The following is a 27,489-nucleotide window of genomic DNA, read 5'->3' as shown; positions in this document are numbered from 1 at the left end:
CATGATGTTTAGAAGCAGGACTGCACTCCACCTTTGGACTAAGAGGGACTTCAGAGTTCTTGGACAACTCAAAGAGTTGAGTTCTTGGACAACTCAAAGGCCTCTAAGGTCAAGCTGGTGTTCATGTGCATAGTGGAAAAATAAAAGAGAGAGGCTTTAATCTGGTAAATAGTACCAGGCATAATAGTAGAAAAGGATGCGTCAGAAGGTCAGGCAGCCTCCAGTAAGCAGACCCCATGACGTCACTAAGTGGATAGCTGGGACCTCAGGCCTTGCATCCTGTTCTCCTGCCCAGCAAGTGGACAGTCCACCTAAGTTCTGTGACAAGCGCTCAGCTGACTTTTCTCTGGTGTGGTCAGTCCTGGCCTCTTTCCCAAATGAGAAGGCCCTACACGACTGGGCCTCACCTTCCTCTCTGACTCTTCATCTCATAGCACTCGGCCTCTTCCTCACTCTGCTCCAGCCACACTGGCTGTTTCATGAACACACTGTGCTCATTCTACCTCAGGGCCTTTGTACTTGCTGCTTTCTTGGTCTGATCAGTTTATATGACTGGACACCTCTCATCATTCAGGCTCCCCCTGACCACTCTGTCTCAATGAATATTAGCTCTCCTTTCCCATCACTCTCTATCCCATTAGCCTGTTTTATTTTCTTGATGGTGTACGTCACTCTCTGAAATGGACCTATTTACCCATTTTTTTGCTCATTTATTTCACTGTTTGCTCTTTTTTTCAGTGGAATCCAGGTCCGTGTTTGTCTGGCTCGTTCCTCGACGAATTGCCAGGGTGTAGAGCAATGCCTGGCACATGTGAAGAGTTCCATAACTGTTTGTTGAATAAATGGTGACTACTTTTAGCCTTTCACTGGAGACCAGTTCACAGCCACCTGATTCTGATTGACCTGTGGTAGGACGCATGGCAGCCGTGCTGTGCTGGATGAAGCCCTGAACCTGGAGTTCACTCCATCTCTGCCATTTTTTTATCTGAATGCTTTGAGGCTTTTTTTCTCTTCTCTAAAAAGTGTGTAATGAGTTAACCATACAGGCTATGAACTCACTTTCAGGGGGAGGGTAAGTCAATTTTTGGTGTGTTTGTGAAATCTGAAGGGGGTGGAGAACATGAGTTAGCAGCTTCCAGAAGCAGACAGAGAGAAAGCCGAAAAAGCACATTTTTCAAAAACCCCCGAGGGCCAAGCACCTGACTGGCCCCACCTTCCTTGAAGCCTGAGGCCGGCTTCATGCCAGTGGACACCTTGGGGAATGGTGGGAGGGCCCAGCACTGATGGTCCCCCAGGAGCAGACGTGGGGACGGTGCCACGTGTGAGCAGAGCTGAGCGAGGCGGGGAGTTCCCAGGGGCAGGACACCCCGGGTGGTGGGGAGGGAGGCTGTGGATGTTCAGAAGACGTAGAGTCCCTGTGGTCTCCCAAATTTCACTTACTGTCTGTCCTGGAAGCCTGGTTTATCTCCCCCGGGCAGAATTAGCTGCCCCTTCTCCAGTTCTCCCGCTGAAAATGGCCCACACATCTGTGAATGCCATCATCTGGTTGTATTGATTTTTTTTTAATTAATTAATTAATTAATTAATTGTATTTTTAGCTGCATTGGGTCTTCGTTGCTGCGCGTGGGCTTTCTCTTGCGGCGAGCGGGGGCTACTCTTCGTTGCAGTGCGCCGGCTTCTCATTGCGGTGGCTTCTCATTGTGGAGCACGGGCTCTAGGCACGTGGGCTTCAGTAGTTGTGGCACGTGGGCTTCAGTAGTTGTGGCTCATGGGCTCTAGAGCACAGGCTCCGTAGCTGTGGCCCACGGGAGTAGTCGCTCTGCGGCATGTGGGATCTTCCCAGACCAGGGCTCGAGCCCGTGTCCCCTGCATTGGCAGGTGGATTCTTAACCACTGCGCCACCAGGGAAGCCCAGTATTGATATTTTTATTAATGTGCTTGCTTCTGTTCTAAACCCTAAACTCCTTGGAATTAAGGAAACATGAGTTTTCAACTTTTGTTCAAAGGCAGTATCAGGCAGGACTCCCTCTCCAGTGTTCCCACTGAAAATGCCCACACGTCGTTGACAGCAATTATCGGGTCGATTGGAATTGTTTATTCATACGGATGCCCCTCTGTTGGCAGGGGTCATAAATCTTCATCTTGTATGCCCAACTCTCAGCACATAGAATGGACACTCAGCAACGGTTTGCTGAATGATAAAAGAAGAATCCAGATTGCCTGGTGGCACTCCCATTCCCAAGTGCATTCTATGGATGGACACACAATCATCGCTCCGCCTGTGAAATTTAGATTAGAAGGACTTACAGCCAGGATGGGGTTTGGCCTTTTTCAAAAAACCTATTATCTTTCTTTTGGACAGTAAGAGTCAACAGAAGGATGACATGGGACGAGGATCATCTCTTGAGTTCTTACCTTCACATCCTCACAACAACGCTTTCTCTGATTGACAGAGGGACCCACTAAAGCTCATAGCAGGATTTGAACCCAGGTCCAGGGAGGGCAGAGCCAGACATGGTTGATGCATTAGGCTACCTGAGGGGCAATAATGAAACCCCTCTGATTCAGTGACAGCAGGCTCGAATGGTCTTCTATCCTCCAATGCATGTGGGGAGAAAGTTGTTCAAGCCTTTGGCTAGGAACCTAGCAGAGCCAAGATTCCTGCAAGGGACGTCGATTGGCGGGGTGGGAGGAGGGCGCTGTTTGGGCGCCTGGTGTGAAACTGCTGGGCACAGGTTGTTCTGCAGAAGGGCACAGCTTCTGGAGGCCTCTAATAACCAGCTAATGAGTGATGTAGCTGCCAGGGCCCCAGACTAACAGACAACAGGCCTCCCTGTGACCTTACCCACTAACCTTATCTGTAGCAGGAGGGCACCAGCCACACAACGGCACTCCCTCTGGGATATATGCAAAAGACAGTCTTAGGGGGCCCGGTACAGCAAGAAGACACCACCACCACCCCAGTCCAGTCGCTGTCTGTGCTGTCCTTGATGAGCAAATGGCCCGTCATCTCGCAGTGGCAATCCACAGCCAGTGTCTGTGATGACAGCACGTCCGCCTTGCTCTCCCTGGCCTCCAGGTCCCCTGGCTTCGCTGCAGCCTTTCCTCTCATCCCTGGAGAGGTCCCTGAAGCTCAAATCAAATCTGTTCCGTCTCCCATTAGAGCCACTCCAAGGCCTTTCAGCCTTTTGCTAGGATCTCCTTCCTGGACCCGTATTCTTCAGCTCTTCCCCAAACCTGCCAGGTAGGAACTTTTGACAATGTCATAGGCTGAGTTCCTTGTCATTGTGAATATTCAAGCCAAGGCTGGTAGGGGTCTCTCTTTGTGACTCTGGGGGCTGTAGTTCTAGGATCCCCCCTATTTCTGATAAGCCCTGCAGAAGGAACAGTGTGGGCCCTGGTGTTGGCCCACCTCTCTTTGGAAGCAGTGCAGTAGTGGGCAAACCGTTCATCGATCTCCCTGGGCCTCCATCTTCTCATCTGTACAATGGGATGTTGACACCCACCTCACAGGATTGTTGTGAGGATGAAGCAAGTGGAGGTTTGTAAAACCCCTCACGCTGTGCCCAGCATACTCATGGCAGTTGTTGTGGGCCCCAGGTAGGTCTGCCACCTGTGCAGGAGCCCTGGCCATGGTCCTGAACTGAAGCGCTCGAGGGTGGACAGGAAGCCCATTGCCCACTGGGAGGGCAACTCGAGTGTCTGTTTACCTCTCGCTTATTTCTATATTCCTTAAATGTGGATTTCGTGTTCCCCAAACATGAACAGCAAGTGCAGATGTCCTGGGGCAGGAATGAGCATGAGGAGTTCCCGGAAGAAAGAAGGCCATGTAGTGGGAAAGCAGTGAGAGAGAGAACAGGAAGAGAGGTGGGCAGGAGAGCTGCCATGCTTTGCACTGATGCTGCTACTGCAAAGCCCCTCCTCACCCATCTCCCACCTCCCCAAATTCAGAAGAGACTGCTTGGCTCTGAATTCCTTCTGTATCTCTCTCACGAACATGTCTAACTCCACAGGATGAAGCATGGTTTGTCTAAGCTGACCATGTGATCTGGTAATCTACTCCTGTGTAACAAGTTACCCCAAACATTACCAGTTTGAAACAACAAATCATCTTATATCTCACGTGGTTTCTGTGGGTTCAGGAATTTAGGAAAGCCATGGCCTCTTTCATACAGTTTGGGAGGTAATGATACCCTGGCCCATGAGCTCCTTAAAGACGCCATGTCTGATTCATCTCCTTAACCCCAGAACCTAGCCAGGTCCTCGGACATGGCATACACTTAGTAAACACGTGCTGAAAGATGAATTAATTTAATCCTCACACACCCTAGGAGTTGGGGATCCTTTGTGTTTGGGAGATATGCCTACCGCTGGTCATGAGCAAAAGCTGTTTGATCCCAGGCGTGGAGCTGGGTGGTCCATATCTTAGGCCATGGAATCCAACAGACCTGGGTGTATTGTGACACAGGGACACAGGGACAGGTCTCCATTTTTGTACTTGTAAAATGCGGATAACAGTAGGATCTCCTTCACAGCGATGTTGAGAGATTTCACTGAGACAGTATGTCTGCTGCAATTTTTGCTGTCATCGTTATCTTGAATCCACGTCTCCCACGCCATTCTGCTAACCAACTTGGTTACAGATACACGGACTAAACTTTGCCAGAAAATAGAAAGTGACAGCACTGGAAGATTGTTTTGGACCATTGACTGCCAAGGTAAAAGTCAGTGACATTTGAGCTGAGCTCTGTCTCTGGCTTTGATTTGAGGGCTGGGGAATTAGGATCTCTGATCCGGGGGTGGGGTTGGGCGTGGGCAGTTGGGAGAAGTAACTGCAGGGCTTATCTCAGCCTACAGTGAACAGCCCCAGAGGCCAGACCACCAGGACCTGTCCTATCCTGGCAGCCAGTAAGCAAGGAGGCTGCACTGTGAAACAGCACAAACGGGACCCACGTCGCTTATCAAAACCAAAGGGCTCACCAAGCCACACAGAGGCCCTTGGTGGAATCCGGAAACTGATTACCCATCACCTGCTCCGCGGCTGGAGTTTTCACATACATGAGCTTCCTTGATCTTCCCCACCTCTCAGTGAGTCAAAGAGCCTGTGGAGAGATTTGGACTCTTGCCAAACAGCACATAGACAGCCCCCAGCAATCCCTGCAGGTATGTGGGAGCCATGTAAAGACTGTGGGCCAGTAGCTTGTGAATGGAAGTGAGGCCGGTCACTTCTGGGCCAAGACAACTGAGGGCCAGTGTACCTCCTCCACCCCTTCTTTTCCCTCTGCCCTGGTGACCCTGGAGACCACGTGCTCTAGATGATGTAGTTATAGGACAGGACAGTACTGTGAGTAGGGGCATGAGCGAGGAAGAACCTCTGTTATGTGAGGATGCCTTTGTTACTGCAGCAAATCCTAGCCAAATCCTGACCAACGGAGAATTATTTTCCTCTTTTCCAGATGGGGAAAGGTAACCTTCTGGACTTGAAGTGACTTGGTCAAGGTCACCCAACTGAGGAATGGCAAAGCTGGGAACGTGCTGCTGACAATCGGAGGTAAGTCTTTTTAGGACTCATTTCAAGCCAGAATTCTAGGCTCCTCTTGAAGGCTAGGCAAGCTCAGGGTCTGAGGTAGGGATGAGCTATGAAAGTACAGCAAGAGTTCTTGGGCAGTGGTTGGGTGAGATGGGGAATCTGGGCAGATCTAGGAGATGATATAAGCAGGTGAGGGTTCCCAGTCTCAGCTGAGGAAGTCGGGTTCAGGCCTGAAGTTCAGGATCCAGGTCAGAGGGAGATTTAGGGAAGGTCTGTGGGTACCTAAAGGTGAGCAGAATGAGTCCATATATGGTTGAAAGATGAGTTCAGCCCCTGCAGAGGCCATTTCCAGGGGCAAGATGCCTCCCAGGTTGAGAACAATAAGCGCGGAGACTGGGAATTCAATCAAAGCTTTGGGGAGGGAGAGGAAGGGGGCTTCCCAAGGGAGATGTTGTATAATAAAGAATATATCTGGTTTTCGTCCTGGCATGGAGCTCTAAAAGCCTTTAGAATTTCCTGAGAGATAGGAGTGTCTTTGCTGTGCTAGTGAGGAGGCCCACGGTGGAGCCCTAGATGGCTCCAGGAGGGGGGCTGGTCACCGGAAAGACCAACCCTGTGATTAGAAGGTTGGGACTTTGGGCCAGCTTGACTTCCAGGGAGGGGAGGGGGTTGGAGACTGAGTTCAGTTATGTGACCAGTGATTTACTCCATCATGCCTACCTAAAAACTCTGATACCATGGCATGGTGGAGCTTCCTGGTTGGTGAACACATTGATGTGCCGGGAGGGTGATGTGTCTTAATTCCACAAACAGAGGGCAGAGAAGCTCTGCATCCCTCTCCTCAGACCTCATCCTATGTGTCTCTTCTGGCTGGTGCCGATCTGTATCTTTTAAAATAAAACTGTAATCGTAAGTATAGCACTTTCAGTGAGTTCTGTGAATCATTCTAAAGAATTATCAAGTCTGTGGGAGCCATGGGAACCTGGAAATTTATAGTCAGCCGGTCAGAAGTGTGGGTGGCTCCTGAGACTGGTGGCTGGCATCTCAAGTGGAGACAGTCTCGTGGAGGAGCTCTTAGACTTTTATGGGGTATGATGCCAGCTCCAGGATATCCAGCTGGCCTCAGAGAATTGGTGTCAGCATATAAATGTGGCCACGAGTATTAGTTCAACTGGAGGAAGAGTTTGAACAGAAAGGCTGGGTGCAAGAAGCCCAGAAAAAGGGATTCAGTGTGTCAGACTACCCACCCAGAGATGCCAGCATCCACTCTTTTTGGTGGGTCTTCCTTGCATTGGGGATGGAAAAGACTTATGCTGAAAAACCCCAGCCACTGGGACCCAATCACTCTCTGTTTTGTTATTTTAATGAGGTGATCCTCACAATTATCATCATTAACATCATCACAGTTATCATTATCACCTCCTCATCATTCTTACCCCTTCACCTTCACTATCACCATTACCATCACCATCAACAACGTCGTCACCAGCACAGGGCACGGATTAACTCAACTGATGGACATAGAGTGGGAGTTGGCCAATTTTTTCTGCCAAAAAAAATTTGCAGGTAATAAATGTTCTCAGCTTTGTGAGCCATAGAGCCTCTGTCACAGCTTCTCAACTGCTCTTGTAGTGCACAAGTAGCAATAGACAATAGGTATTTACAAAACCAGGCAGTATGCTGACTTGGCCTGTGGACCACGGTTTGCTGACTTCTGATGAAAAGCGCCTAGCCAGGGCCAGGCACACACAGCGCTGTGTATGACTTTCACGGTCCCTAGGAACTTGTGCCTTGTGGGTCTGTTCTACCATAACAGAATTTTGTGGATCCTAGAAATGTCTTTTTTTTAATACGAACATTTTTTATCATGATTTTAAAATAAATTAAATGATTTTCATGGGACACTAAAAGTATTGTGGGCCCTACGTGCTGTGCCCACGTGCCTGATGGACGGGTCCGCACTTGGCGCACTATTACTAACATTGATTGTGTGCTTACCATGTGGGAGCCTCTGCTGAATGCTCGCCATACATCCCATGGCAGCCGAAGACACAGAAATTTTAATTATCCCCATTTTATAGATGAAGAACCTGGGGGCAGGAAAAGTGAAATGATTTCTCTGATAAATGCCAGGGAGGGTCCACCAGGATCTAACGCCCACTTGGCCTCACTGCAAAGTCTGAGCTCATAGTTACCTCCAAGTAGCAGCTGTCCTGCCCCCTTGTCTAATTCCAGGCTGTGATGGACTAAATGTTTGTGCTTCCCCACCACCCCAAATTCATATGTTGAAGCCTTAGCTCCCAGCGTGGCTGTATTTGGAGATGGGAACTCTAAGGAAGTAATGAAGGTTAAATGAGGTCATAAAGGAGGGGCCCTGATCTGATAAAATTAGTTTCCTCATAAGAAGAGACATCAGAGAGCTTCTCCTCTCTCTCTCCCCCACACCCTTTCTCTATCGCACAAAAAAGGTCGTGTGAGCACACAGTGAGGTAGTAGCTGTTTGCAAGCCAGGAAGAAAGGTCTCACCAGAACCTGACCATGCTAGTTCCTTGATCTTGGATCAAGCCTCCAGAACCATGAGAAAATAAATTTGGGTGGTTTAAGCCACCCACTCTCTGATACCTTCTTACTAAACCTCAAGACAACAAAGACACAGTCCCACTCAGCAAAGAAAAGGGGGTGGGAAGGGGAATCTCATTTATTGAGTGTCTGCTGTTTGCCAAGTGCTGAGCCATCCATCAGGCACATAGGCACAGAGTCTATGGCCCACAATACTTTTAGTGTCTATAAAAATAGTTTATTTTAAAATCATAAGAAAAAAATTTGCATTAAAAAACAGAAATTTCTATTATAGTGGAAGAGATCCACAAAGGCAAAAGTTCCTTGGGCCCGGGCTTCCCTGGTGGCGCAGTGGTTGAGAGTCTGCCTGCCGATGCAGGGGACACGGGTTCGTGCCCCGGTCCGGGAAGATCCCACATGCTGTGGAGCGGCTGGGCCCGTGAGCCATGGCCACTGAGCCTGCGCACCCGGAGCCTGTGCTCCGCAACGGGAGAGACCACAGCAGTGAGAGAAGCCTGCGTACCGCAAAAAAAAAAAAAAAAAAAAAAGGCCTTGGGCCCATGAAAGTCACACACAGCTCTGTATGTGCTCAGCCTTGGCTAGGCACTTTGTATCGGCAAACCATGGCCCGTGGGCCAATCAGCCTGCTGCCTGTTTTTGTAAATACGTGTTGCCTATGGCTACTACAAAAGCAGTTGAGAAGCTGTGACAGAGACTACACGGCCCACAAAGCTGAGAACATTTATTACCTGGCCCTTTGCAGAAAAAATTGGCCAACTCCTGCTTTATGTCCATCAGTTGAGAATCCATGTCCTGTGAGGCTCAGGATTTTATGCTAACTTTTCTAGGTAAGGAAACAGGCTCCGTGTGTCAAAATGACTTGCTGAAGATGCCACAGACTTGCAATGAGCAGTCTCTGACTTCACAGAAAGCCCGTGTGCTTTCTACTACAACAGTCACCAGCTGGGGTGTTCGATCTGCTTCCTTCCTGCAATTCCCTTCTCTTCTCCCTGCATGTACAAAATGAATCTGCAACATTTAAGCAACACTTGTTACCACAATTAGTTTCAATTCAACCAGTGTTTTCTGCGCCAAGCCTTTTCTGTGTTTGGTGCCATCAATATAAAGATGCGTATGACCTACTCTTTAGAGGACAGTGTCCGGCAGTGACTACAGTATGAGTGTGAGTGAGCTGGAGTGACCCTGGGCAAGGGATTTCCCCACTCTGAGCCTCCGTTTGGTGGCGCAGTTGTTAAGAGCGGGGCCCTGCTCCTACACTGCTGGTGGGAATGTAAATTGATGCAGTTACTATGGAGAACACTATGGAGGTCCCTTAAAAAACTGAAAATAGAGTTACCATATGATCCAGCAGTCCCACTCCTAGGCATATATTTGGAAAAGACAAAAACTCTTATTCGAAAAGACACATAAACCCCAATGTTCATAGTATCACTACTTACAATAGCCAAGATATGGGAGAAACCTAAGTATCTAACAACAGATGAATGGATAAAGATGATGTGAGATACACACACACACACACACACACACACATATATACACACAATGGAATACTACTCAGCCATAAAAAAGAATGAAATTTTGCCAACTGCAGCAACATGGATGCAACTAGAGATTATCATACTAAGTAAAATAAGTCAGAAAGAGAAAGACGAATACCATATGACGTCACTTATATGTGGAATCTAAAATATGATACAAATGAACTTACAAAACAGAAACAGACTCATAAACATAGAAAACAAACTTACAGTTACCAAAGGGGAAAGTGGGGGGAGGGATACATTAGGAGTTTGGGATTAACAGACACAACAGATGTATAAAATAGATAAATGGCAAGGACCTACTGTATAGCACAGGAAACTACATTTGATGTCTTAAAATAACCTATAATGGAAAAGAATCTGAAAAAGAATAGATGATATATGTAACCAAATCACTTTGCTGTACACCTGAAACTAACACAACATTGTAAAAAACTATACTTTAATTAAAAAAAAAAAAAAAAAGTGGGATTCTGGAGGCAACAGATGTGAGCGTGAACCCTAACCAGTAGCTAAATCTCTTTGCCTATGTCCTCCTCTAGAAATTGGGGCTCTAATAGCTCTTACCTCATATGGTTGCTGTGAGAAGCAAAAAAGTTAAACATGTAAATGCCTTAGGACAGTGTCTGGTACAGAGTGAAAGCCCGATGATTATTAGCTATATTGTTGTTGTTGTTGTTATTGTTATTAATATTATTATTATTATGCACCAGGACCACTCAGATTACTGGGCGTGGTGAAAAAGCCTCACACTGGGGTCGACTTGCTATGTGACCTTAGATCAGTCGCTTTTTCTCTCCAGACCTCAGTTTCCCCACCTGCTCTCCAAGGTTCCACCCAGCATTAATTTTCCCCTTTTCTGGAGCTTTCTCATGGCCCTCTTCCTTCTAAGCCTTTTCTCCTTCAGGGCCCGCCCAGGGTGGTGCTCACCCCTGGCTCCACTGCCCAAGTGGTGAAGGTCACCCTTGCCTGCCCGTTGAAGGCTCAGATAGGGAGTTCCTGGGAAAGGTCAGAATCCAGGGCCAGAGCCTATCAGAGCCCGGAGAGGTAAACAGGGAAGGAAATGAGAAGAACAATTTATTGCTTACTTAGCTCCTAGGTGTGTCTGTTTGCCCAGAGTATTAAGACAGGCCTAAAGGGAGAAAACAGAGCTCCTGGGAGATGAATTCTTCACTTGACACAAAAGGTGACCCCAGAAGGGCAAGGGTGTCACATCTCACAGGTGTACAGCACACTACAGTTTACACAGCACATTTGGGGCCACGATGTGTCCTTCTTCTTGTAACTTCCTCCAAGATATTACTCCTCAGTTGGCACAAAATCCAAACCCTGCTCCCTGGCTTCCTGCCCTCAGCACCTTCCTCCTGCCTTCCCAACCCCTCGCTCACCACCCTCCTGCCACGCTGGCCTCCTGGCTGTTTTTCTGAGAAACCAAGTTTATTCCCATCACTTTTGCTGTTATTTCTGCCTGGAATGCTCTCTGCTGTTCCTTTAATGTCTGGCTCCTTTCTAATTCTCAGCTGGAACGTCACTTTTTCTGGGAGACCTGATTTCTCTGGCTGCCCTTAAAAGCAGCCTTTCCCAGAAACCCTTGGGCTTGTCTTTTGGGGCACTTTTACTCTGGGAGTCTCCTATTTGCTTACGTGTTTATTGTCTGTGAGCTCTGTGAAGCCAGAGGCCTTGTCCATCTTGTCCCTGCCGCATCCACGGGCCAGGGCAGTGCCTGGAGCCCAGAATGTTCTCACTGATACCTGCTGAAGGACTGAATGGGTGACATTCACAGACATCTTAGCCCTGGACCTTTCATTTTCTATAAGAGGAGGATGAAGACCTGGGAGGAGAAATGATACTGAGAGCATCTCTGAGGTAGCTGGTAGCATCACTCAGCTTCTGGGCCAGGCTGCTGAGAGGTTGAGGAAAGAGTACAGGCTTTGGAAAACATACGTGGGTTTGAAGGCCTTGCTCTTTGGCTTACTAGTTGTGTGACCTTGGGCAAGTGACTCAACCTCTCTGAGCCTCTTCTTCTTTATCTATAAAATTGTTCCCTGAGCAGCATTCTGCAAAATGAATCTGATGAGTGAGTGTAAGTGCTTTGTGTGTTGCTGGGAGTGTGGGGACACTCTTCTTGTTTGTCCCTCGCCCTGTGCTGCCTTCCCAGGCCTGGACCAAAAGGGTGTTAGGTACAGCAGACCCCACAACTGCCTAAAAAACAACTTACAGCCCGACCGGGGGGAGGGAGGGACCAACCCTCCACCCACCCCTTGGGAACACATTTGGGTCTTCTTGGAGTTTGCAGGACTGTGGCCTTTAAGAAAATATAGAAAACTCTGGGCTGTTTTCATTCATTCATTCACTCACATATTTATACTTCTAATTGTGGTTAAAATACATATAACATAAAATTTAACATCTTTTAAAGTGTACAGTTCAGTGGTATTAAGTGCATTCACATTGTTGTGCTACCATCACCACCATCCATCCACAGAACTTTTTTACCTTGAAAAACTGAAATTCTGTAACCGTTCAACAATAACTCCCCATTTCTCCCTTCTCCAGCCCCTGGAAACCACCATTCTACTTTCTGTCATTAGGAATTTGACTACTCCACCTCATATAAGTGGATTCACGCAGTATTTGTCTTTTTGTAACTGGTTTATTTCAATTAGTGTAATGTTTTCAAGTTCCTTCCATGTTGTAGCATATGTCAGAATTTCTTCTAAGACTGAATTCCATTGTATGTATACACCACATTTTGCTTATCCATCTATCCATTAGTGGGCATTTGAGTTTCTTCTACCTTTTGGCTACTGGAAATATTGCTGCTGTGATTTTTGGCTGTACAAAGATCTCTTTGTTCCTGCTTTCAGTTCCTGTGGGGATATACTCAGAAGTGAAATTGCTAGATCATATGGTAATTCTATTTTAATGTTTTAAGGAACCACCACACTGTTTTCCACAGCATCTGTACCATCTGACACTCCCACCAACAGTTTCAATTTCTCCACATCTTTACTGATACTTGTTATTTATTTTTATAGTAGTCATCCTAATGGATGTGAAGTGGTATCTCATTGTGGATTTGATTTGCATTTCCCTAATGATTAGTGATGGTGAGCATATTTTCATGTGCTTTTTGGCCATTTGTGTATTTCATTTTTTAATATATTCTTTTATCTTTTATTTACTGTGAATTCTTTTTTTCCCTTTTTTTACATCACATTGAAATGACTTATTTATTTTATAACTGGAGGACGTTTATACCTCTTGACCCTCTTCATTTCCTGCACCCTTTCATCCCCCTCCCCCAGCAACCATCATTCTGTTTTCTGTATCTATGAGTTTTGTTTTCTTTTGTTTGTTTGATATTTTAGAGTCCACATATAAGAGAGATCGTACAGTATTCATCTTTCTCTGCCTGACTTATTTCATGTAGCATAATATTCTCAAGGTGCATCCATGCTGTAGCAAATGGCAAGATTTCATTCTATGTTATCTTTTTTGAGGGGATGTCTGTTCAAGTCCTTTGCCCATTTTTTAACAGGTTTTTTTGAGGTTGAGATTTATTAGTTCTCCATATATTCTGATATTAAACCCTTATCTGATACAAGATTTGCAATCGTTTTCTCCTGTTGGGTTGGCTTTTCACTCGGTGGATTGTGTCCTTTAATGTGCAGACGTTTTAAATTTTGATATAGTCCAATATATCTATTTTTACCTTTGTTGTCTGTGCCTTTGGTGTCATAACCCAAGAAATCATTCTAAATCCAACGCCATAAAAATTTGACCTGTTTTATTCTAAGAGTTTTATGGTCCTGAGCTATTCTAAAGGCTAGTGAAAAAGACAAGATCCAGTCTCATCCACCAGAACAGAGGCACCAGTCCCCTCCACCAGGAAGCCTGCACAACCCATGGAACCAACCTTAGCCACTGTGGGCAGACACCAAAAACAATGGGAACAATGAACCTGTAGCCTGCACAAAGGAGACCCCAAACACAGTAAGTTAAGCAAAATGAGAAGACAGAGAAACACACAGCAGATGAAGGAGCAAGGTAAACACCCACCAGAACAAACAGGCAGTCTACCTGAAAAAGAATTCAGAGTAATGATAGTAAAGATGATCCAAAATCTTGGAAATAGAATGGAGAAAATGCAAGAAACGTTTAACAAGGACCTAGAAGAGGTAAAGAGAAAACAAACAATGATGAACAACACAATAAATGAAATTAAAAATTCTGCAGAAGGAGTCAATAGCAGAATAACTGAGGCAGAAGAACGGATAAGTGACCTGGAAGATAAAATAGTGGAAATAACTACCACACAGCAGAATAAAGAAAAAAGAATGAAAAGAATTGAGGACAGTATCAGAGACCTCTGGGACAACATGAAACACACCAACATTTGAATTATAAGGGTCCCAGAAGAAGAAGAGAAAAAGTAACAGACTCAGAAAATATTTGAAGAGATTATAGTTGAAAACTTCCCTAATATGGGAAAGGAAATAGTCAATCAAGTCCAGGAAGCACAGAGTCCCATACAGGATAAATCCAAGGAGAAGCACGCCAAGACACATATTAATCAAACAATCAAAAATTAAATACAAAGAAAAGAATATTAAAAGCAGCAAGAGAAAAACAACAGATAACATACAAGGGAATCCCTATAAGGTTAACAGCTGGTCTTTCAGCAGAAACTCTGTAAGCCAGAAGGGAGTGGCAGGACATATTTAAAGTGATGAAAGGGAAAAACCTACAAGCAAGATTACTCTACCCAGCAAGGATATCATTCAGATTCAATGGAGAAATTAAAATGTTTACAGACAAGCAAAATCTAAGAGAATTCAGCACCACCAAACCAGATTTACAACAAATGCTAAAGAAACTTCTCTAGGCAGGAAACACAAGAGAAGGAAAAGACCTACAATAACAAACCCAAACAATCAAGAAAATGGTAATAGGAACATACATATCGATAATTACCTTAAATGTAAATGGATTAAATGCTCAAACCAGAAGACACAGACTGGCTGAATGGATACAAAAACAAGACCCATATATATGCTGTCTACAAGAGTCCCACTTCAGACCTAGGGGCATATACAGACTGAAAGTGAGGGGATGGAAAAAGATATTCCATGCAAATGGAAATCAGAAGAAAGCTGGAGTAGCAATTCTCATATAAGACAAAATAGACTTTAAAATAAAGACTGTTACAAGAGACAAAAAAGGGCACTACATAATGATCAAGGGATCAATCCAAGAAGAAGATATAACAATTGTCAATGTTTATGCACCCGACATGGGAGCACCTCAATACAAAAGGCAAATGCTAACAGCCATAAAAGGGGAAATTAGCAGTAACACATTCATAGTAGGGGACTTTAACACCCCACTTTCAACAATGGACAGATCATCCAAAATGAAAATAAATAAAGAAGCACAAGCATTAAATGGTACATTAAACAAGATGGACTTAATTGATATTTATAGGACATTCCATCCAAAAACAACAGAATACACTTTCTTCTCAAGTGCTTATGGAACATTCTCCAAGATAGATCATTCTTGTGTTACAAATCAAGCCTTGGTAATTTTGAGAAAATTGAAATCATATCAAGTATCTTTATCGACCACAACGCTATGAGACTAGATATCAATTACAGGGAAAGATCTGTAAAAAATACAAACACATGGAGGTGTGAAAACAATACAATACAATACAATACAATACTAAATAACAAGGAGATCACTGAAAAAAATCAAAGAGGAAATCAAAAAATACCTAGAAACAAATGACAATGAAAACATGACTACCCAAAACATATGGGATGCTGCAAAAGCAGTTCTAAGAGGGAAGTTTATAGCAATAAAATCCTACCTCAAGAAACAAGAAACATCTCAAATAAACAACCTAACCTTATGCTTAAAGCAATTAGAGAAAGAAGAACCAAAAACCCCTAAAGTTAGCAGAAGGAAAGAAATCAAAAAGATCAGATCAGAAATAAATGAAAAAGAAATGAAGGAAACAAGAGCAAAGATCAATAAAACTGAAACCTGGTTCTTTGAGAAGATAAACAAAACTGATAAACCATTAGCCAGACTCATAAAGAAAAAAAGGGGGAAAACTCAAATCAGTAGAATTAGAAATGAAAAAGGAGAAGTAACAACTGACACTGTAGAAATACAAAGGATCATGAGAGATTACTACAAGCAACTATATGCCAATAAAATGGACAACCTGGAAGAAATGGAAAAATTCTTAGAAAAGCACAACCTTCCGACATTGAGCCAGGAAGAAATAGAAAATATAAACAGACCAATCACAAGCCCCGAAATTGAGACTCTGATTAAAAATCTTCCAACAAACAAAAGCCCAGGACCAGATGGATCACAGGCGAATTCTATCAAACATTTAGAGCATAGTTAACACCTATCCTTCTCAAACTCTTCCAAAATATATCAGAGGGAGGAAGACTCCCAAACTCATTCTATGAGGCCACCCTCACCCTGACGCCCAAAGCAGACAAAGATGTCACAAAGAAAGAAAACTACAGGCCAATATCACTGATGAACATAGATGCATAGATGCAAAAATCCTCAACAAAATACTAGCAAAAAAATGCTAGTATTAAAGGGATCATACACCATGATCAACTGGGGTTTATCCCAGGAATGCAAGGATTCTTCAATAAATGCAAATCAATCAATGTGATAAACCATATTAACAAATTAAAGGAGAAAAGCCATATGATCATCTCAGCAGATGCAGAAAAAGCTTTTCATAAAATTCAACACTATTTTATGATGAAAACCCTCCAGAAAGTAGGCCTAGAGGGAATTTACCTCAACATAATAAAGGCCATATATGAGAAACCCGTAGACAACATCATTCTCAATGGTGAAAAATGGAAACCATTTCCTCTACGATCAGGAACAAGAGAAGGTTGTCCACGCTCACCACTATCATTCGACATAGTTTTGGAAGTTTTAGCCACAGCAATCAGAGAAGAAAAAGAAATAAAAGGAATCCAAATTGGAAAAGAAGAAGTAAAGCTGTCACTGTTTGCACATGACATTATACTATACATAGAGAATCCTAAAGACTCTACCAGAAAACTACTAGAGCTAATTAATGAATTTGGTAAAGTAGCAGGATACAAAATTAATGCACAGAAATCTCTTGCATTCCTATACACTAATGATGAAAAATCTGAAAGGGAAATTCAGAAAACACTCCCATTTACCATTGCAACAAAAAGAATGAAATACCTAGGAATACACTTACCTAGGGAGACAAAAGACCTCTATGCAGAAAACTATAAGACACTGATTAAAGAAATTGAAGATGATACAAACAGATGGAGATATATACCATGCTCTTGACTGGAAGAATCAACATTGTGAAAATGACTATACGACCCAAAGCAATCTACAGATTCAATGCAATCCCTACCAAACTACCAATGGCATTTTTCACAGAACTAGAATAAAAAATTTCATAATTTGTATGGAAACACAAAAGACCCTGAACAGCCAAATCAATTTTGAGAAAGAAAAATGGAGCTGGAGGAATCAGGCTCCCGGACCTCAGACTATACCACAAAGCTACAGTAATCAAGATAGTATGGTACTGGCACAAAAACCAAAATATAGACCAATGGAACAGGATAGAAAGCCCAGAAATAAACCCACGCACATATGGTCACCTTATTTTTGATAAAGGAGGCAAGAATACACAGTGGAGAAAAGACAGCCTCTTCAATAAGTGGTGCTGGGAAAACTGGACAGCTACATGTAAAAGACTGAAATTAGAACACTCCCTAGCACCATACACAAAAATAAACTCAAAATGGATTAAAGACCTAAATGTAAGGCCAGACACTATCAAACTCTTAGAGGAAAACATAGGCAGGACACTCTATGACACAAATCACAGCAAGATCCTTTTTAACCCACCTCCTAGAGAAATGGAAATAAAAACAAAAATAAACAAATGGGACCTAATGAAACTTAAAATCTTCTGCACAACAAAGGAAACGATAAACAAGACCAAAAGACAACCCTCAGAATGGGAGAAAATATTTGCAAATGAAGCAACTGACAAAGGATTCATCTCCAATATTTACCAGCAGCTCAGGCAGCTCAATATCAAAAAACCAAAAAACCCAATCCAAAAACGGGCAGAAGACCTAAATAGACATTTCTCCGAAGAAGACATACAGATTGCCAACAAGCACATGAAAGGATGCTCAACATCACTAATCATTAGAGAAATACAAATCAAAACTACAATGAGGTATCACCTCATACTTGTCAGAATGGCCAGGAGCAAAAAATCTACAAACAATAAATGCTGGAGAGGGTGTGGAGAAAAGGGAACCCTCTTGCACTGCTGATGGGAATGTAAATTGATACAGTCACTATGGAGAACAGTATGGAGGTTCCTTAAAAAACTAAAAATAAAACTACTAGGCTTCCCTGGTGGCGCAGTGGTTGAGAGTCTGCCTGCCGATGCAGGGGACATGGGTTCGTGCTCCGGTCTGGGAAGATCCCACATGACGTGGAGCGGCTGGGCCCGTGAGCCATGGCCGCTGGGCCTGCACGTCCGGAGCCTGTGCTCCGCAACGGGAGAGGCCACAACAGTGAGAGGCCCATGAACCGAAAAAAAAAAAACAAATTACCATACGAACCAGCAATCCCACTACTGGGCATATAGCCTGAGATAACCATAATTCAAAAAGAGTCATGTACCACAATGTTCATTGCAGCTCTATTTACAATAGCCAGGACATGGAAGCAACCTAAGTGTCTGACAACAGATGAATGGATAAAGAAGATGTGACACATATATACAATGGAATATTACTCAGCCATAAAAAGAAACAAAATTGAGTTATTTGTAGTGAGGTGGATGGACCTAGAGTCTGTCATACAGAGTGAAGTAAGTCAGAAAGAGAAAAACAAATACCGTATGCTAACACATATATATGGAATCTAAAAAAAAAAAAAAAATGGTTCTGAAGAAGCTAGGGGCAGGATAGGAATAAAGATGCAGACGTAGAGAATGGACTTGAGAACACGGGGAGGGGGAAGGGTAAGCTGGGACGAAGTGAGAGTGTGGCATGGACATATATACACTACGAAACGTAAAATAGATAGCTAGTGGGAATCAGCCGCATAGCACAGGGAGATCAGCTCAGTGTTTTGTGACCACCTAGAGGGGTGGGATAGGGAGGGTGGGAGGGAGATGCAAGAGGGAGGAGATATGGGGACATATGTATATGTATAGCTGATTCACTTTGTTATAAAGCAGAAACTAACACACCATTGTAAAGCAATTATACTCCAATAAAGATGTTTTTTAAAAAAAATGCAATAATAGTCAAACAAATAAGAATCTGAGTCTAACTAAAAGGCTTTATTTGTGTGCATATGTATGCTTTGAAATGCTTAGGTGAAGTAAATTGCTTTTTATATTTAAAAAAAAAAAAAAGGCCAATGAAAGATGTTAAAATACAAAATGATCTCAGTGTGGTTTGGGACCCTGACCCAGAGGTCCAGAGCCCAGAGTCTGGGGACCAGGAGACCATGTAGATGGGTCTGCTGGAACATCTTCTGGGGACTCTGGTGGTTGCTGCCCCCTGAGGTCCAGTTTGTGGGCAGAGCAATGCAAAGTAGGCAAGCAGGGAGCATCCTTTCTAGGAATTCCTTGCATCCCCACTTAAGGATCCTCCGTGTTCCCATCGGTAAAATGTCCCAAGCCCTGTTTGGGTTTGTTGTGAGGATTGAATGTGAAAGGATGGAAGATACCTGGCCTTTCCTATTCACAGGGGCTGACAGGGTTAATATTGCCAGCCCTGATTCCTGGGTGTGAAGATGGCATGTGAAAAAGTCCAGGTTAATAATTTAAAAATTCCTTCACATGACATAAATGCATCTTGAAAACAAAAAGCTAAGGAAATGAGCCAGTCATAAAAGACAGCATATTATATGATTCCATTTCTATGAAATTCCAGAGGAGGGCAGGGTTTCTTTTTGGTGTAATGAAGATTTTTTAAAATTGATTGTGGTGATGGATGCAAAATTCTGTGAATACCCTAAAGGTCATTGAATTGTATACCTTAAGGGTGAATTGTATGATATGTGAATTATATCTCAATAAAGCTGTTTTAAAAAAAATCCTTTCACATTCCAAAGATGCAATTAGGCTCCAGGAGGTGAAGTTACTGACCCAGGGTCACACACCAACAAGTGACAAACCTGGGATCCGAGAGTAGTCTGCAGGACCCCAAAGGCTGCTTCATTCTTTTGCTTCTGCGACCTCCCCCAGGACTGGGTGAGGAAGGTGAGGGGTAGCGTTTGGCTCCTGAAATATTAAACACCTCTGCCAAAGAGTGTTAGCTAATATTTTAACAATGTTGTCTCTGGGTGATCAGATTTTCTCTCTTTGTTCTTTCTGGTGTTGTATAGGTATTTTAATATAATTTAAAACACCCATTTTGAAAGAAAACATTCTTCAGGAAAGGTAGGTAACAGTAAATATAATAGGCCTCCAGAGTAAACAATTACTCTTGTAATTGTTCAGCTAAGGTTGAGTGCTTTCTATATGTAGGGTGCTGCGCTAAGTGTTCGGTGTATATTACTACTTTTATAAGGTAGAGACAATTATTGTCCTCATGTTACAGATGAGAAAATTGAGGTTCCAAGAATGAAGTGGCATGTCCAGGGTGACACAGCAGGTCTGGGACTTGCCCCTGGGTCTGTCCAGCTCCAGAGTTTGCTTCTAAACAGGCATTTTGTCTAGACCAATAGAGACGAGGGTCTGGCCTCTGGCCACGCTGGTGGGCTGCAATGGTCAATTCCAGACTCTGCATTTGTGGAGGATAAGCAATGCTAGTAGGTAGAGAGGTGAAGGCACAGGGGTGCGTGTTGTATAGGAACAGCTGGAGGTCTGAGGAGGTAAGGGGTAGGGCTGCAACACCATACTGCTTCAGTCTCTGCCAGGCTGTGCTGGCGTGGTCTTGCTTTGCGAGGCCAGGAAGGAAGAACAGAGGGAACTAGGACTAATGCACGAGCTCAAGTGGGGTGGGGGGTAGGTTGGGATCTAACTATCCAGAGACGGGATTAAGCAGCCTTGTAAGGAAGTGAGCTCCCATCACTGGAGGTGTGAAAGCTGAGGCTTGATTTCAAATGGGCAGTACTGGTGAGGAGTGGCTTTAGGCCTTGGGCAGAGGTTGGACTAGATGCCCACATTAGTCAGTCTGTACTGGATAACAAACAACCTCCCCCAACAGTCAGCAGCTTGCAACAATAAGTGGTTATTTTTCACTCCCTGATCTGTGGGTCAGCTGTGGCTCGCCTGGGCTTGGATTCGAATCTGCTCCGTGTGTCTCCAATTCTTGGTCTTCCTGAAGTGAGCTCTTCTCACGGTCAACGCTGCAAGCGTGAGAGTAAGGACACAAATAGGCAATGCATCTTAAATTCTCTGCTTAGAATGGCCACACTGTCAAGTCCACTCAGGTTCCATTGGTCAAAGCAAGCCACATGGCCAAGTCCAAGTCCATGGGTTAAGGGTGTATAGTCTGCTCACAGGGTGCAGGACGGGAGCGAATACAGTCGACCACGATGACCGTTCAGATGATCTGATCCACACCAAAGAGATAGATTGGCACTTTTCCACATGACTGGACCCCTCCAGGGATGTGTGATAATCGGTAAATTCATGGCCGACTCCAGCTCCAAAGTGCCCGCTTGTTCCCTCCCTTTCTCTTGGTTTGTGGGCCCGCCATCCATTCATTTTTTCTCTCTTCCATCATCCTTCCCTGGCTCTGGGAAGAAACGGGACTGGTGAGATGAATCAGAAAGAAAAACAGCAACACACAAGCCCTGGGACTTCCTTTGCTCCTAGGGACAGGTGATGGGATCCTTGACCTAGAAGTTGGTCACAGAAAGGGAAACGATTAAATCAATGCCTTGCAGGCTCTCCGTGCAGCTCAAGGATGGCTAGCAGGCATGGAAGGCCCTTGGATGGGCTGTGGGTGTACCCCAAGCTTCTAACAGAGTAGGAACCAGAGAACTAAAGTCTCCTAGTCAAGAGGAGATTTAAAATGGAAAGAAAGGGAACTGAGAGGGGCTGCCAGGCTGTCCTGGAAGGGAAAGACCTGGAAAATGTCAACAAGCAAGCATCTAGCATCAGAGGGTCCATGTGGCCAGCGAGAGATTCCTCCTGGTGGGATTTTAGGATAATATTCAAGTTAAAGCCGTTGCCTATGCTGAGTGATGTGCAATATCCACCCTCCATCCTCCTAAACTTTGAGTGAAAATCTGGTACACACAGAACCTTTTGTTCCTGGTAATTTGGGGGAGCGAAGTAATCAGGCCTGCGTCCAGTGTGGGGTGGGGCAGGGAGGCAAAGATAGCGCGGAGGGTGAGAACTCAGAGGAAGTAGTAGATGAGAGCAAAGGCTGCCTAGGAGAAATGTAGCTATCTAACATGGGGATGTGAGCTACCAATATTTTAATTTAAATATCCAAGAGCAGGCCTAGCCCAGCAGGCAGGAGCCCCAGAGATCTTCAGGGGGTTGCCACCTAACTTATATTTGGGGCATATTTGGGATAATTTTGGACTCCGTGGAAGACCCTTTGCAGCTTGGGCTAACCACTGGGCTAGTGCTGAGACAGAATCGTGTCCTGGGGGAGAACAGCCCTGGGCTGGGCAGACTCTCAGAGCGCACCACAAAATCAGAAGGAAGTTGTGCAAACAAGTCTGAAGTTAGCCCGACAGACTTTGGAGTGTGGGGTTCCTCTGTTTGAAGCTGAACGTTGCAGACAGTGTCAAGGCACCTGCAGGACTAAGAGAACTTTCTAGAGCCTTTCAGCCAAGACTATCCCCTGAGGCATATAGATTTGAGGCAGGACAACCCCAGGTGGTGAATACGGGGTAATGGGGTGTGAAGAGGATATACTTGGTTCAGGGAGGTGTGAGGGGAGAAACCATCAACTCTGCCCTGGAGGCTCCAGAAAAGCTCTGCTTCATATGGGACCTTTCGGCTGGGCCTTGAAGATAAAGAGGAGTTTGTTACCTGGAGATGGTGGGGATGGGCTCCTTAGGCAGAAGGAAGAAAGTGAGGTAGACTCTAAAGAAGGATGACACATAATTTCACTAGTTACGTGAGCTTTTTAATCTCTTTCCTCATGTATTTCTATTTCCTGTTAAAAAACAAGAAATGTATTCAGATTTATGCTAATTGCATAGCCTGCACCCAGAATAGAAAAAGTCGTAGGCAGTGGCTGCAGAGTCGTCACTGCTGTGGGAACTTCTTGCTGTGTTTGTGGCTTCCGAGGAAGAAATCAGGACCCTGGAGCCTTTCGCTCGTCCTGGGGTGTCCCCGCACTGTGGACACGTCACTGAACACGCAATCACGTGAACTGGGGGTTCAGTGCCTGACTCTGGCACTTGTGGGCTGCGTGACCTTGGCCAAGTCATTTTGCCTGTCTCAGCTTTAGTTTCCAAATCCTAAAATAGGGATGCAGATCTGTCCTGTCGCTCTGTCTCCTCTAGGACTGAGCACTTGTACTATCTCCCTGGTAGTTTGCCAGCTGGACGCCCAAGGCACATTCTTAACTTGATCTAGAAGGTGTCTCACTGCCTGGCCCAGAGCACAAGGTCACTTTGATCCCTGTTTCACTCAGTTGTTAAAACGTCCTTTAAATAAGCAGGAAAAGGCAAGCACATCCATCTTCCCTCCTTGCCGCTCAAGTCAGCTTCCTGGTAACTTCTCTCCCATGGTCAACAACCCCAGCTCTGTCAGTGGGGCTGGATTCTCACATCCCTGGCTTCAGGGTGATGCCCAGAGGGGACCTGTCTCCTTTTTACCCCATGCCAAACAGGGTAAGGTCATCCCTTCTTTGGATCTGGAAGACCTGGGAATGTCCAGGGCCTGGATTTGAATCCTGGCTTGGCTGTGACGCCGTGGGCAAGTCCACTAACCTCTCTGAGCCTCGGTTTCTTAATCATTTAAATGGAGATGACAGCACTGACCTTCCAGACTTAATGGTGAGGAAGCCATTAGACGGGAGAGTATGTGCCAAGTGACAGATTGTGACAACTATATATTTGCTCTTTGTTCCCGGTTCCTGGCACAGAGCTCCTAAAACCCTTGGAACACTCGACTCGGGAGTGGCAGGAACGCTTTTAATAATACAAATCAATCTATATACAAAGACAGAAACAGCCTCACCGAGAAAACAAACTTAATGGTTACAAAGGGGACAGGGAGGTGGGGGAGGGATGAATTAGGAGTACGGGATTAACAGATACACACAAGATAGATAAGCAACAGGGATTTACTCAATAGCACCGGGAATTATACCCAATATCTTGTAATAACCTATAGCGGGATATAATGTGCTGAGAAAAACCCGTAATCACTATACTGTACTTCTGAAACTAACACAATGTTGTAAATCAACTCTACTTCAATAAAAAGAAGAATGTCTTTTATATGCTAATGAGATGACTGGTGTCCGGGGGCCCCTAAATAGCTTCAGGAGGGGGAATGGCTGCTAAAAGACAGGGCATGACTGGAGGGTTTGAACTTTCAGCCTCTCCCTTAAGCTCTGGGGAAGACTGAGGGGCTGGAGATTGAGTTAATCACTAATGGCCAATGATTTATGCCTATGGAATGAGACCTCCATAAAAATCCCTAAACAGTGGAGCTCAGAGGGCTTCTGGGTTGGTGAACACAGCGAGGTGCTGGGAGGGTGGTACGACCAGAGAGGGCATGGAAGCGCCCCTTCCCTCCCCCATACCTTGCCTTATGTACCTCTTCCAACTGACGCTTCCTGAGTTACATCTTTTTTATAGTGAACTGGAACTAGTAAGTAAAGCACTTTCCTGAATTCTGTGAATCATTCTGGCAAAGTATTAAGCCTGAGGAGGAGGTTGTGGGAATCCCCTGAATTTAGAGCTAGTTGGTCAGAAGTACACGTGGCAACCTGGGACTTGTGACTGCTGTCTTAAGTGGGGCAGTTTGTGGGACTGAGGCCTCAACTCGAGGGGCCTGCACTATCTCCAGACAGTGTCAGAATTGAATGAAATTGTAGAACACCCAGTTGATGTCCAGAGAGTCTGTATCAGACCCGATTGTTGGCGTTGAAAAGAATCAGTTCACAGGTGAGTAGTGATCACTCAATAAAGAGCAGCTATGCACCTTCCAACTGTGCTGAATCTATTGAAAAGCTTGTGCATTGAGAATACTGATGGGTTTTATACACTGCCTCATGGTTTATAAAGAACTTTCGCTTAGGGTACCAAATTTGACAACAAATTTTGGACTTTCCTCCATTCTGTTGCTTCAGTGGGGAGCCCACATAGGGTCCCTGCTGGGCTCAGCGAAGGGTGTCCTGGAGGAACCGAGCACACAGGGTGACCAGGGAAGCAATAAGGGGTACACTGTCTCAGAATTGAACAATAATGACAAAACGAACAAAACGTCAGCTTGCTTATTACCACCATGTGCCTGCAATTCTAAATAATGTTAGTGATAAAATATTCCTCCCTGAAAATATATTTGTTGATGCAAATTCTAAACACTTGCTTTGGTCCTGGTTGAGAGTTTTAATAATATATAAAAATAATATTTTAAATAATATATATAAAAATATTAGCACATTTTTATTACATATTACAAAATGAGGTTGAGAGTTTTAATAATATATAAAAATAATAGTTTAAATAATATATATAAAAGTATTAGCACATTTTTATTACATATTACATATTCTTTAAAAATATATCATTCTACCTGGAAATTAATTCTGAGAACACCCAATTGTACAGTTGCCCGTGATACACTCAGGCTCAGCTACAAGCTCTCGTTTTAAGAGTAAGTTCATAACGACTTGAAATTGTTTTCTCTTTGGGAGGGGTTAATGATGCTGTATATTCCCAAGTTTGGACAATAGACTTGAAATAAATGAAAGCATAGTAACCGCAAAGACAAGGAAACTGAACTTGCGTTTCTTCAATTGTGTTATTCCACGTGGCTACTTAGAGCTTGTATTTGTGTTTAAAATTTGAAACAGTGGAACAAAGTACCAACTGTGAGGTGTAATATTTTTGTTTGACAGTGCAAATTTTAGTTTATACACAAGATATGTCAATTTCACTTTAGAATATGATTTTATTTCAGATTATTATAATTGAATATCCCTCTCATATAGAGGAAGGAATGCTAAAAAATGGCTCACTCTGGGTGTCAAATATGGCAGGTACACTCCTGCCAGGGGACCAGCCAGGCTGAGGCCAGGTCCCTGGGGGAGCTGAAGTGGCTCCTGCCTTCCCCCCTCAGAGCAGGACTGCCCAAGGTTCTGGGACACTGAGCCTGTGTGTTGTCGTCACATGAAGGAGGCAGCAGCTGGTGTGACAGATGAAAACACCAGCTTTGGAATCAAAGGAGCAGGTTTAAATAGCTGTGTGGCCTTGAGTAAGTCACTGCACCTCTCTGAGCCTCAGTGTTGGCATCTGTAAAATAGAGATGATCTAGCACCTGCCTTCTGCTTTGATTGGAGGGTACAATGAGATCATGGGACCAAACTCTGTCTGGCTCTCATTTGGTGGACAGGGGTTAGTGGCCATTGTTATTGATATAATTTCCATACGCTGAGGGCTGGCAGGGAAGGGAAAGGCGGGAAGGCGAACAGAGTGTGAGTGTGGGTATTTCCAGTATGACCCAGGGTGGCTGTGGTGACCAGAAGAACAGAGGCTCTGTTTAAGGGCTCAGGTCCAAGTGCAAGAGCATCTGATTTCTCAGAAGAAGCTGGAAATGGGAAGTGAAATCTCTCATTTGAAAACGTTGGCTCAAATAGTTTTAAAACACTGCGAGGGTCCAACAAAACATAACCGTGGGCTGAGTTTGATCCATGGGCCACTAGTTAGCAACCACTGTCTAAGAAAAGATGGACCCCCAAACACAACAACAAGGAAGTCTACTGCTCTGAGAAACATCAATGAAACTCTCTTTATCTCTGGCTCTCCATCTCTGTCTTTGTCTCTCTCCTGCTATCTACTTTATCTGCCACTCTGTCAGTAGTTGTCTCGAAAGGTAAGGACTCTAAAAATGTAACCACAATACCATTATCGTACCTAAAAAATTAACAATACTTCATCAGATACGCAGTAAATTGTCAACATTTCCCCTGCTGCCTCACATTGCGTACTTTACAATTTGCATGTTTTCAAACCGTTTCTTCATCACGGCCCCCTTAAGGAGCGATTTAAGACATTTTCTCTCCCCAGTCACAACCCTACCCACCCCGCTCCGTGAAATTTTAATACCACCGATGAACTGTATATTTCTTTATGTACTGCGGTCCTTTGGAGGGCCACATTCCATTGTAATAGCTAAGATTTTTCCACTCCCCCAAGAAGCAAGTTTTGATCCCTTAGGGGGTGACTGCCCCCCTCTTCCCTCTCTTAAAAACGCATGCTCTAATGGGATCCAAGTATGGCATGGATCGCACCATAACAATTGATTGATGTGTTCTCCTCCTAGACCCCTTTTAAGGTTCCCCTGCCATCTCTCCCTCTCTCTCTCAGTTTTTAAAAGCAATTATTTGTTGTTGAGGAAATGTGTTCATTTGTCTTGTTGCTTCTACCCCTCCCGCTCCCCACGTTTGCTGACTGCAGCCACCTGGCGTGGTTTAACGTGGTCCTCTGTCTCCTGCACTTCCTGTTCGTTGCTGGCTGGGTCCAGTCGAGGCTGAATCAGTATGAGGATTGATCTTTATTTTCTTTCTTTTGCAAGACGACGCCTCTTTTTAAAATGGGAGCAGACAC

The sequence above is a fragment of the Delphinapterus leucas genome, chromosome 3, assembly GCF_059928025.1.
Source record: "Delphinapterus leucas isolate spDelLeu-1000000601 "Yukka" chromosome 3, BTC_Dleu_Yukka2, whole genome shotgun sequence".
In the NCBI taxonomy this organism is placed as follows: Eukaryota; Metazoa; Chordata; class Mammalia; order Artiodactyla; family Monodontidae; genus Delphinapterus; species Delphinapterus leucas.
The sequence above is the reverse complement of the archived record's forward strand: the minus strand, read 5'-3'. Positions refer to the sequence as shown.